The sequence below is a fragment of the Pinus tabuliformis genome, chromosome 6 (assembly GCF_031772625.1).
Source record: "Pinus tabuliformis cultivar Carrire ecotype Pingquan chromosome 6, CPIR1, whole genome shotgun sequence".
Lineage (NCBI taxonomy): Eukaryota > Viridiplantae > Streptophyta > Pinopsida > Pinales > Pinaceae > Pinus > Pinus tabuliformis.
In genome coordinates, this window is record NC_142292.1 from 28,427,500 (window position 1) to 28,440,352 (window position 12,853).

The 12,853-nt window shown below is 41.0% G+C and overlaps 1 protein-coding gene and 1 pseudogene across 3 annotated transcripts in view; one reads left to right on the forward strand and one right to left on the reverse strand.

The window, feature by feature from the left end:
- The window catches only part of LOC149257051 (phox domain-containing protein), a 341,576-nt gene that overhangs the window by 322,725 nt on the left and 5,998 nt on the right, over positions 1 to 12,853 (reverse strand). The window lies entirely within an intron of this gene.
- On the forward strand, positions 575 to 1,720 carry LOC149257053 (hsp70-Hsp90 organizing protein 3 pseudogene; annotated as a pseudogene).

Genomic DNA, 12,853 nt, shown 5'->3' on the forward strand with positions numbered 1-12,853 from the left:
TATATAAATATAAATAATATAAATGATAAATAATCAAATAATGATTATGTTAATTAGTCATCAAGTTAAGTGAAAAGGCATGTCTAAAAGACATGCCCAATCGTGAAGGAGCACCTGCCTGGTATATATGTGGGTCCTCATTGTAGCATTCAACATCACTTGTACATTTTTTTATATATAATAAATTATTATTACAAAATACTTGTTGTGTATTTTTTTATTTAAGTCAACAAGCTACAATTTTTGTTGCTTCAGTGGTATCAGAGCCATGTCGCACAATATAACCATGTGAGTCCTTGAACGTTGTTCGCTGAACAATATGTTGTTAAGCTTTCGCCCTGAATCCATTGAGCAGTTTAGTAAAATTCAAGAAGCATTTCAGTGATTAGAAAAATCATGTGCAAAAGTTACAGCATGTCTAAAAAAAAGTTATGTAGAGGAAGATGATAGCGATGGTGAAGAAACAAAACAAGAGGAAACAAAAGAAGAAGATTTCGATCAAAATGTTGATAATGATGAATATGAAAATGATACAAATCAAGATGATGATCCTAATGATAAAAGGAAAGTGAAAATGGTTGATTTTGATAATGGTGATGAAGGGGAAAATGAATTGAACGGAGAGATAAGAAGTGGAGAAAATGAATTTGAGGATGTTTTTGAGCATACTAGTTCACCCAAGCCACAACCAAAACAAGAACCAGAACCTCAGCAAGAACCAAAGCCAGAACCAATGGATATTCCAGATGAGGAGAAAGAGAAGGCGGTTCAGAAAGCAGAGGCACAGAAGGAAAAGGAACTTCGAAATGCAGCTTATAAGAAGAAATATTTTGAGGTTGCTATTCAGCATTATTCAAAAGCAATGGATCTGGATGATGAAGATATCTCCTTCTTAACAAACAGAGAAGTTGTCTATTTGGAAATGGGGAAGTATGAAGATTGCATTAAAAATGGTGACAAGGTTGTTGAAAGAGGGAGGGAGCTTCATTCATATTTTAAAATGATTGCACAAGCTTTGACTAGAAAAGGAACTGCATATGTTAAGATGGCTAAATGTTCTAAGGACTATGAGCCAGCAATTGAAACTTTCCATAAAGCACTTACAGAACATCATAATCCAGATACATTGAAGCAACTTAATGAAGCTGAGAAAGCAAAGAAAGATTTGGAACAACAACAAGATTTTGATCCAAAGTTGGCAGATGGAGAGCGGGAGAAAGGAAATGAATTCTTTAAGTAGCAGCAGTATCCCGAGGCTATAAAGCATTATACTGAAGCTCTTAAAAGAAATCCCAATGATGCAAGGGTATACACTAACATAGCAGCTTGCTATACAAAGCTTGCAACTTTGCCAGAAGGTCTCAAGGATGCAAATAAGTGTATTGAGTTGGATCCATCATTTACAAAAGGCTATTCAAGGAAAGTTGTTATTCAGTTCTTCATGAAAGAATATGACAAAGCCTTGGAAACCTATTAGGAAGGTCTCAAACATGATGAAAACAACCAAGAACTATTAGAAGGTGTCCGGAGATGTATTGAGCAAATCAACAAAACCAACAGGGGTGATATAAGCCCCAAGGAAATGAAGGAGAACACAGGGGAGGACCGCTTCCTACCTTTCCATGGAGATGAATTAACGTTCTATAGGAAAATGTGCAACAGAGAAATGAGTTTACCGTTGAAGTCATTGGACGATAAGGTGGCTTCGTTGTTGTACTAAACGTTGGATCCAAACCCAACCACGCAAATTGCCATTCCACACATCATGGAGGCTTCATGGCTATCAGTGAAACGCTGTGTGGGAATCGTCATATTCGTTGTTCCACCAGTTTCACTCCATCATGACACCTTCGGATCTGCGTCAATCAACAAGTTGCTTGACCACCACCTGATAATGTGTCGTCTTCGTTGTTCAACGCTGCGTCCACAGTCAATTCACCATTGGGGTAAAAGCCAGCCAACCCAATTCCATAAGTCACGTTTTTCAAATCACAATCACGTCTCTCTTCAAGGCGATTCGTTATATGATTGACCAAGGTGATATAACATAACTTCATAAAAGGGGTCACAATTACTAAACGTGAAGGATATTAAATAGATCTATATAAATTTTAATACACCATACAATTTTATTATATAATTACAATTAATTAATTCGATTATATAATTTAATTACTTCAATTAATTAATATACATATCTCTCTCTCTCTCTCTCTCTATATATATATATATATATAGAAATAGAAATTTGAAGGAGAAACTTTAATACCTGGATTCCATGATATTAGTACCAATGACTTACACATACCAGGAAGATGTGGGCAAGGAAGGAATTATTAGCAAATAAGCTTTGAGGACAAAGCTTTTCGAAGGGGAAGGAAATGTTATGAATATAATTCATAACAAAATAAATAAATATAAATAATATAAATGATAAATAATCAAATAATGATTATGTTAATTAGTCATCAAGTTAAGTGAAAAGGCATGTCTAAAAGACATGCCCAATCGTGAAGGGACACATGCCTAGTATATATGCGGGTCCTCATTGTAACATTCAACATCACTTGTACAATTTTTATATATAATAAATTATTATTACAAAATACCTCTTGTGTATTTTTACGTTTAAGTCAACAAGCTACAAGTTTTGTTGCTTCAATCAAGGGAATATTGAGAAAAGGCTTCTTATGATTTACCTCAACAAGTACTAAACTCATACAACCTTCAAGGAAATCCCCAAGTGGAGGGAGAAGAAACTGGTGTCTTCCTCTTGGAGAAACACCTAAGGCAAGAGATTTTATGGATGAAACTCGAGTGGATGCCCACCAAACTTGGAGCATAGGTAGCTTAGACCCTAGACTTGATGCTTAGGTCCTCGAATTCCCGAAAAATAACCTCCCTAAAATTTCATTGCAAGCCCTAGATTTTCGCCCTATCCTTAAAAGGACCAAATTTTAAGAGGAAAAATTATGGACGAAAAGTAGAGATGACCACCAAGGACTTTGATTAGTTCCTTGTTCTTTAGGCATATGGAATCTTAGGATGTTCAAGATGAGCTAAATCATATCTAAGGAGGCTTATGTAACGACCACTAGTCGTATACACAGCGGAAATATTAAAATACTTCATAGACAAAGACATCCATTGTAGGATAGTAATTGTAAATTGTTTATTGTATAAAGAATTGATGTAGGATGATTACAAATGAAAATGAGGGTCATGTATATATAGCAAGGTAAGTACCCTTTCACGAACAAGCATGTCTCTAAGACATACCTTTTCATTATTAACCAACTAACCATCAATTAATTTACTTATTATTTATTATTATATTTAGATTTAGATTTATTATGAATTATGAATTATATTCATAACATAGCCTTCCCCTTCAAAAAGCTTTGTCCTCAAAGCTTACTGATGAAAGACTTGATCTCTTTTTCTATTTCGAATGTCTTCTCGTCTCGGCATTGTCATCTTCGTTGATACTAGTTGATATGATCCTCTAAGTGACAAACAAAATTGTCGCACTAAGAAGGGATCAAACCATCCTAGATTGATCCTCTGTGGAATCAAATTTTGTGATGAATAGTTATCATAGGGCTGCATTCTGCAAACTTCAGTATCCTTGGGAACATAATTTTGTCATTTATTTTCTGAGCGATATTGGTACATAGCTTGATTGGAAAGTCTACTCTTGTGATTTGGATGTCAATACATAACTCCTTTGGTTTGGCTTTCCTCTATCATATTAGAAGTTGATTCTTGATTTTCTTCAGTTGTTGTTGTTAAGTTGGCGACTGAATCATCATTTGGAATGTCCATTGTTTGGATTGCAACTTCTGCATATGTTTTAACTTCTCTAGATTCCTCTTCTTCCTTACTTGTGATATTGACTGGATCAATATTTATTCCCTTATCTTCAACTTGAACTGAAACAACTAACGACTTCAATACTTCACCTTGAAGTTGTTCTAACTTGTCATCCAACGATTTCTTGTCATTTTTAAGTTTTTTTATTTACGTAAGTAGGGTTTGGTTATGATTCCTTAAACGTACAAGTTCATCATTTTCTGAATTGTTGACTTTTTTCTTAGTAGCTTCATCATCTGTTAAACTTTTGATTTGTTCTAATAATGTCTGATTAAGGCACTTCATACAAACAGTCAAGGATTGTTGGAATCAGCCCGTCAAAGGTTCTCCTTTTTTCATCTGGGAGGAAAAGCTTAGAAGGGTAAAAGGAGTACTAAAACGTTGGGCCAAATCCCTGTCCAACCCAGCTACAGAAAGGAAAGCCATTAAAGCCTCTCTTGCCTCTCATCAAACTTATATGGAGAGCGCTACAGTCACAGAGGAGCTGTTAGAGCAAGAAACTCAGCTGCAACAGAGCTTTCATAAGGCCTGCCTAGCTGAAGAAGAATACTGGAGGTTAAAATCCCGAAATCTCTGGCTCAAAGCAGGGGACAGGAACACTGCTTTTTTTCACAAACAAGCCCAGGCCAGGAAATGCTTCAATACTATCTCTGAGATCAAGGAGGATAACAACACTCACAAGGACTTTGCAGACATTAAGAAAGCAGCTTTTTCTCACTTCCAAAACTTGTACAGCGAAGATAAGGATCCGATCCAACATCCAGATCTGTTAGACGTCATACCTTCAGCAATCACTCCTCGTATGAATGGGCTACTTGAGGCCAAAATCACTAAAGATGAAGTTAAAAAGGCCCTCTTTGAGATGGATCCGGACAAGGCCCCGGGGCCAGATGGCTTCTCCGCCAGGTTCCTTCAAGTTTGTTGGCCGATTGTTGAAAAGGACCTTCTCAAAATGATACAAAAGTCTCAAAATACTCAGAAAATAGGAGGCAGTACAAACTCCGCCTTCTTAGCCCTTATACCCAAGGAAAAAGGCGCCAACAACTTCAGTAGATTTTGTCCGATTTCCTTATGTAACATTGGGTACAAGCTAATCACCAAAGTAATTGCAAATAGACTGAAGCCCATTCTTCCCAGAATAATTCCGGAGAATCAAGGAGGCTTCATTAAAGGAAGGCAGATCATGGACAACTACACCCTCGTTCAAGAGGCAATCCACTCTAGTCTTCTTCGAAAAGAACAAGGTATGGTGATTAAACTCGATTTAGCAAATGCCTTTGATCGTGTAAGTCATAGTTTTCTCTTAAAAGTCATGAGCAAGTTTGGTTTTGGGGAAATCTTCATTAAATGGGTCCGGGCATGCATCTCAGAGCCATGGATTGCTCCTCTTGTAAATGGAAGAGCCACTGATTTTTTTAAAGCTTCGAGAGGACTTAGGCAGGGGTGTCCCCTTTCCCCTATGCTTTTTGTCATCCAAGCCTCTATTCTCAGCTTCCTGTTAGACAAAAAGATGCAAGATCAAGAAATTAATGGACTGTGTATTGCAAGAGGGGTTAAAAACATAAACCACGCCTTATTTGCGGATGACACTCTGCTTTTAGGTAATGCCTCTCTCTCCTCTGCCTCTAAATTTAAAGCTGTGTTGGATGAATTTAGTGAGGTCTCAGGCAGCGTTGTAAATAAGAACAAATGCCACATCTTCAGCTGGAATACTACGCCCAGAATGCTCTCCGCTATTTCTAGATGTTTGGGTTTTGCAGCCTCCTCCTCTTGGACCTCATTCAAATATTTGGGCCTCCCTGTTTTTCATAAGAGACTTTCAAGCAAAGATTGGCTCCCTCAGCTTGAAAAATTCAAGTCCAAGATCCAAGCCTGGGGCTACTCCTGGCTCAATTCTGCTGGCAAGTCTGTCCTAATAAAATCTGTTCTCACCAGCCTCCCTCTATTTCACTTTGCTGGGCTTCTCGCTCCGGCAGTCATTTTAAAAAAAATGGAAGAGTTCATGCGCAGGTTCTTCTGGAAGGGCGGAAAACAGAATGAAAAAAAGATTCCCCTTATCAGCTGGGAAACCATCTCCAAGCCACTATGGGAGGGTGGATTGAACTTCAAAAATCTCTGTCAGCAGAATGTGGCTATGGCAGCTAAGATTATCTGGAGGATCATTGCGCCCAAGCCTGGCTGGGCCCAATTGGCTCTCTGGAAAAAGTATTTCAGAGGTCCACGTTCAAGCTGTCTAGACAATGTGAGTCATATGCCTAACTCGTCCTTCCTCAACCTGTATGTTAAAGCTGCTCCATTAATCAAAGAGCATTCCTACTGGATCCCAGGCAATGGCAAAAAGATCAATATATGGACTGATAAAATCATGAATAAGGATCCAATTGAAGACAGAGCCTCCATTAGAGCGTTGCGATGCTGGATGGACAGAGAGGGGCTGTGTACGTTGTGGGATATTTCCCATTGGAGCGACTCTGTTTGGGCAGGCTGGAAAAGTATTGAGGTGCCGGCTCATCTGCTCAAAGAATGGTCCACGTTGCTGGATCTCCTTCATGGCTTGGCGCCCACGCACATGAGGAAAAGAGATTCGAAAGGTTGGGGGCTGAATAACAAAGGCTACGCTGTCTCCATGGGATACATCAAGCTGAATGAGAGGCCCTACGTCCCCCCTGACCTAGCACCTTGGCATGGAGTCTGGCGTTTTCCTTCATGGCCCAAGGTCGATTTCTTTGCTTGGCTTCTTTGCCATGGCAGAATTCTAACATATGACATATTGCAGAGGAAAGGATTCCACGATCCCTCCATATGCTCCCTGTGCAAAGAAAACGCAAAAACAGAGGTCCATTTAATTCTTGAGTGCAAATTTTCTAAGCAAATCTGGTTCTCCTTTATTTATAATTTGGATCCCAACTTTCAGCTCCCTTGTTCCACTACCAATCTTTTTTCAAATTGGGCAATCAGATACCCTGGCCAGCCTCCTAAAAATCAGGTAATCAAAACTGCATGGGCTATCCTTCCAAAGATTCTTTGTTGGCAGATATGGCTTGAACGAAATAGAAGAATTTTCAGAAACACTATTCAGAATCACAAGGCCTTAGAAATCAAAATTAAATGCCATATAAAGGAGTGTCTGACTGATATAAAAGATGATTCTAATCTCAGCCAACAGGACATTGCTTGGGGATCATTCCTTGACCTGCAATTTCAACCAGCAGTCAGAAACGCCCCTTCTCTTAAGGACTGGCAAATAAGGAAAACTGAAACTGATTTTCAAGACTGGCTCAAATCGCACTCAAGACACTCTCTCTTCTTTGATGGGGCAGCAAAGGGAAATCCGGGCAAAGCTTGTGCAAGAGTCGTTGTAGTAAATCCTTCTGGGAAAAAAATTCATTCCTTTGCTTGGGGGCTTGGACATTCAACCAGCATTCAAGCTGAGGCTTTGGCCCTCTTTCAAGGCCTCAAGATCCTCAAAGATCTAAATATAAGTGAAGCTATTGTTATAGGTGACTCCCAGATCATTATAAACGCAATGATTTCCAACTCCCCAGCGTTGGATCTTAAACTAGCAAGGCTGATATCCAGAATCAAGGGCTTGGAAAACGCTTTTCAGAAGCTGAATTACTACCATGTGTTGAGAACTCATAATAAAGAGGCGGACAATGAAGCCAACAAAGCTGCCCTTCTCTCTGCCGGGGTCAAGATGAAAGGCGAAGAGGAATCATGGGAACCCATCCCATAAGCTGATTACTGTCATGTTTTACTGCTTACTCTTAAATAAATTTGTTTGTATCTTCAAGTGGGGAAAAATTTCTGAAATCGAAAACATAAATTCCTTATCAAGGAAGAAGTCTTCAAGCTTCAGCTACACTCTCATTTTCAGCAGTGAGATGCATCAGGACACAGAAGTCCTTAATGTAATCAGATTTTCGGCATTCAGGCCAAGATGAATATAAATACCCCATAACCGTTTCTGTCAAAAAAAAAAAAAAATGTCTGATTAAGGCTATTAAAACGTAAATTTTCTTCTTCTTGTTCTAATAAACGCTTCTTGAGTTCCTTCTTTGTGGCTTTGGCTTTCTTGACTTGTTTGAGTAGTTTTTCATTGTGATCTCTGAGGTGCGAAATTTCTTTGTCTTTACTACAGATGGCTTCTTCAAGCTCTTTTTGCTTCTTTTTTTTGTTATCTTGAAACATCAAGTCTGAGACATCCTTGAAGTCTTCTACTGAAGATGTTATTGATTTTGATTTACTTGTTATGTCTCGAAATGTGACCATCTTCCCCTTATAAGGAAATGTCAAAACTTGTTTCTCTATGTTTAACATGAATGTACCCAAATTCTTAAACCAAGGTTGACCGAGTATGATGTCAATATCCATCTTTACAACATGAAATTGAGATATGTACTCATAATGACCTACTGTCACTTGTAAATCACTAATGTTATACTCTTTTTGGTCAAAAATATTTTTCCTTACACCAATGCTTGGCTCTAGAATTAATAGTTGATTTGCCAAGTTAACGTTGATGTAATTTTTATCGTTGCTTGTGCTGATAGCGATATTAATTTCTCTTCCTTGGATACTTCCTTTTAATGTAATTACTCTGTGATCCGTAACTGAAAAACCTTTATAGGAAAATCGTCCTTCCTTCATCATTTTTGAATTAGGCTCCATTTTGTTTATCGATAATTTTTCGTCAGCGACACTAATATGTTCTTCAAAAATGGACTTCTTTTGTGTTCGTCGAAGAGCTTAGGGTTTAATGATAATCACCCTTTTTTTAAATAATTAAATTAATTAATTTTTTTTTAAGTCCTTTTTATTTTTCTATTATTTTTTTGGGACTCTTTTTTTTAAATAATAATTAAATTAACTTAATTATATAACGAATTATTATTATGTAATATAACTATGTAATAATTTTTTTTGTGTTATGTATTAACCTACGAATTGGTGTATGTCCGTTGATCAAGGACACGCAGCTTGACCTGATCAGTCTGGCTCTTAACGTCGATTGTATTACTACATGGAGAACGGCAGCAGGGAGGACAAGTAAGGTGGTGTCGGCCGGTTTCAACGTCTGCAGCAGATCGAACACGTGCTTGTCCACGGGTCAAGGCAGCAGGTGCGTTGACAAGAGCAGGAGCAGGGGAACATAGTCAACAACAGCAGGAGCACGAGGTGGACAGACTTGCAGGCAGGGAGACGGCAGCGGGAGCAGGGGTGTAAGGACCTGTGGTCCATTAACTCATCGCCGATGCGAAGTGCGACTTGGATGAGTGCACGAGTTGGACAAAATGGCAGAGCGAACACTTGGGAGCGTGCATGCGTACAAGTGAAGGAGCGAGTCATATATTTATAAGGATGGACGAGGGCGTTCACGAAACAAGCCAACAGTGGAAAGATTGTAAGTTGGGGCGTTGGTCGATGGGCCGACCAACCAACAAGACAAACGAAGGCGTCGGTTGGCATGAAACGAAGGTCAGTCGAGGGATGGCACGACCACACCATATAAGCATATATATTATGTGCGATGATGATCATTTGGACATCGAACAAGCTTGATCATTCGCTCTACATCAAGGGAAGGTGCAAAGAAGTGTAAAGAAGGCCGAGTTAAGGCGCAACTCTATGCGCTCGACTCACGGGCAAGACTACACGAAATAGCATGCGGGTTGGTGAAGGGTGAAGGGCGCGGGTAAAGGCGCCCGCCGTTCAGGTGAAGGCGTGGGTGGAGACTCGGGTGGGTCGCCCGCCCGCCGTGCGAAGGAGTAAACGGAGGTGTCTTCGGGTGACTTGGGTGAGTCGCCCGCCCGCCGTGCGAAGTTGTGAAGGGTGACTCGGGTAGGTCGCCCGCCCGTCGAAACGAAGTTCGGTTGAGGAGTCGGTTGGCAGCTCGTGTGAGGGTGCGCCCGCCCAGCTCGGGCAAGGAACTTTGGTTGGCACACGAAGGTGTGACAAGTTGTAAATTTGGCTAAGTATGAAACTTGGTGTTTCCAAGTATACTTGTAAAACTTTGTAATATTGGAAAGTTGATTAATATAATATATTCGGGCAAACTCATTGTTCAGGGAGTTGCCCCTCCCTTTATACTGTGCAATTGTGTTCTTCATGTATAATTGCTGATGATAATGAATGTGTATGGGTGTTCATTGGTATAAAGGAAACATAATAATTACTTGGTTGAGAAACACAAACTAAGTAGGACAAGTGGTTAGGCGTAGTCCATGAACATCAGTATTGGTAAAAAGAAAGTGTTCAGTGGTGCCGCACCTCGCCAAGTGCGGTTGGAAGACTACCGCAGGCCTGGCAGCGTGATAGTTGGTATCGGAGCCAGGTTCACAGTGGGTGAAGCCGGTGTATGAAGATTGAAGCTGATTCAGGGTGAAGAAGCTTGACAGTTGGTGACTAGTACTTGCAAGTGAAGGAAGCTGAGCAAGAACTGGTTCATGTTTTGCAGGGAATATGGAGAAGGTTGAAAGGGCAAAGATGGCGGATGAACCCATGGAAGGTAAATCTAGCCACAATGCAAGTGAAGTCTTTCGGTACAAAGTGTTGGAACAGATGAGGAAATGGAGTTCTGACTGGGTTTCGATGAAGGCTAAGAATATGAAGATTCGGGGAAGCTGTTCGAAGCTAAGGAAGGAACTTGAAGAACTCAAGTTTCAATACGAAAGTACGATGGATGGTGAACTCAGGGAACTTGACAAGGAGATCCAACAGAATGGACTTCATCTTCAAGAGCTCTTGGATGAGAGAGCCTAGTTGAGGAAGAAAAGTGCCATGGTGGAGACCGAAATCAAGCAGCTTGAGGACGAAATGAAGAAGAAACTTCTTGGCAAGGAGGTTGTTGTAATTGAGCAGGATGAGCTCGACTACATTGACAGGTTGGGGACTCATTACTGTAACAATCCAGAGGATGTTCGGAAGCTTAGTTCCATGAAGGTAGTTAATGGGCACTTGGTTGGTGCACTTAAGCAGGATACGATGGAGGACAAGCTTGAAGGAAGTCAAGCTGAACCAGGATCGAATTGCTTAAAGGAGCCAAACAAGGAAGTGAAGTACCTTAGGAGGAATGTCAGATTGGAGCACAAGCCAATGGACACTTCTGAGGCCGAGTTTTTGAAGAAGGTTGCTGATGTGAGACACAAGATAAAGCCGACAGAAGGAGGTGATGCCTTGAAGCTGAGTTTTGTGCAGGTGACCGTGAAAGGCAAGAGATTTGCAGCTTTGGTGGATACAGGGGCTACTCATAGCTTCTTAAGTAAGAAGGCAACAAAGTCTTTTGGGAAGAAAGCTGAAATGGAGAGGGAGTGGAGTGCTTTCAAAGCAATCAACTCTACCATGAAGGCTATTACTGGTGTGATGGAGAACACTCAGGTGAGAGTGGGATCGTGGTTTGGAAGGTTGGACTTGAGGATCGTGGACATGGATGATCATTCTATGGTGCTGGGGCAAGATTTCATGAAGCTTGCACAAGCCATACCAATGGTGGACCGGGACATTCTCTTGATCACAGCTGGAGGAAGAACTATGTTGGTTCCAATGAATAGAAGGAGTTGCTTGGGGTATAGACCAAGGATGAATTCTATGACTTTATATCCCAAAGATCTGAATGTGAAGCATGAGGATGTGGAGCAAAGAGGACTTGGGAGTATGACTCAAACAACAAAGGAAGGGAAGTTGATTGACTTCGTTGCAAGAGCGAGGAAGAAGGAAGGAAGTGAGAAGACAATCTCACGGATTAGGGAGCACTTGACAAAGACATCTTCTACTGATGATCTTCACAATGGAGTTGCAAATGAAGGGAGTTTGAGTACTACTTCAGAAGCAATGGTTGGAGAAGATTATGCAGGTAGAGATCTGGCTGGTATAGTGGACTTTTGCAGATATGTTATGGGTATATATGACTTTCAGTTGACAAAGGACAAGCTTGGTAAGCTTGGGTGCACATGTGAGGAGGTTGAGGTTGTGCATAGATACTTGAGGACACAGTATCAATCTGATACATGGGTGGATGAGAGTCAGGGAGGAAACTTCCTAGCCCTCCTTTCTCTATAGACAACCTTGGAGATGGGTTGGTGCAGGGACCTTGATGGGAAGGGGTTGCACCACCTTAACAAGGGGTCTTAGAGGAGGCTTCTTTATGACAGATTTGCAGACTTGGATGCAGATGGCCAGATGTTGGGATGGAGTCTACATGGGTTGGACATCATGGACAACTAGAGTCATGGACATCAGGTTGGAGACATGGAGCATGAGTATGCAGGGACATGATGCAGGAGCATGGATAGAGGTGTCATTCATGGACATTCTATGGGAATGCCGAGGCAGAGATGTTGTGCAGATGCTGATGTGACATGGAGATGTTTGTATGATCCGATGGAGAGGTTGTACACTCCTTGTACAACAAGACCATGGACCGGACATGTTGCAGATGGGATGGAGTTTCCATGGACCTGAGCATGGGATGTTGAGCAGACTTTGATGAGTCCGAGATGTAGCAGAAGTCAGGGAAAGACTGATGATGGCATAAGGATGTGCATTCTTGTGGTTTGGGCGTATGGTTGGATTAGCTACCCAACTAGCTTGAGTCATGAGGGGTACCAGTGTGCAGATGTGTGTCAGAATCGGGATGACGTGATGGAGACTACGGAGAAGGGACGAGACATGGTGGAATTGGTCGTTTTTCATATGTTGCAGGGATGTTTGTGATGTATGGACTGATTGGTATCATGGATAAGACTGTTCGGATATGAAAATCTTGGTGAACAGGATGGTTGCCTAGATGGTGGATGTCGTCGAGGACAACAACGACTTCAGGTGGAGGAGGATGTAAGGACCTGCGGTCCAAGAACTCACCACCGATGCGAAGTGCGACTTGGATCAGCGCACGAGTTGGACAAAATGGCAGAGCGAACACTTGGGAGCGTGCATGTGTACAAGTGAAGGAGCGAGTCATATATTTATAAGGATGGACAAA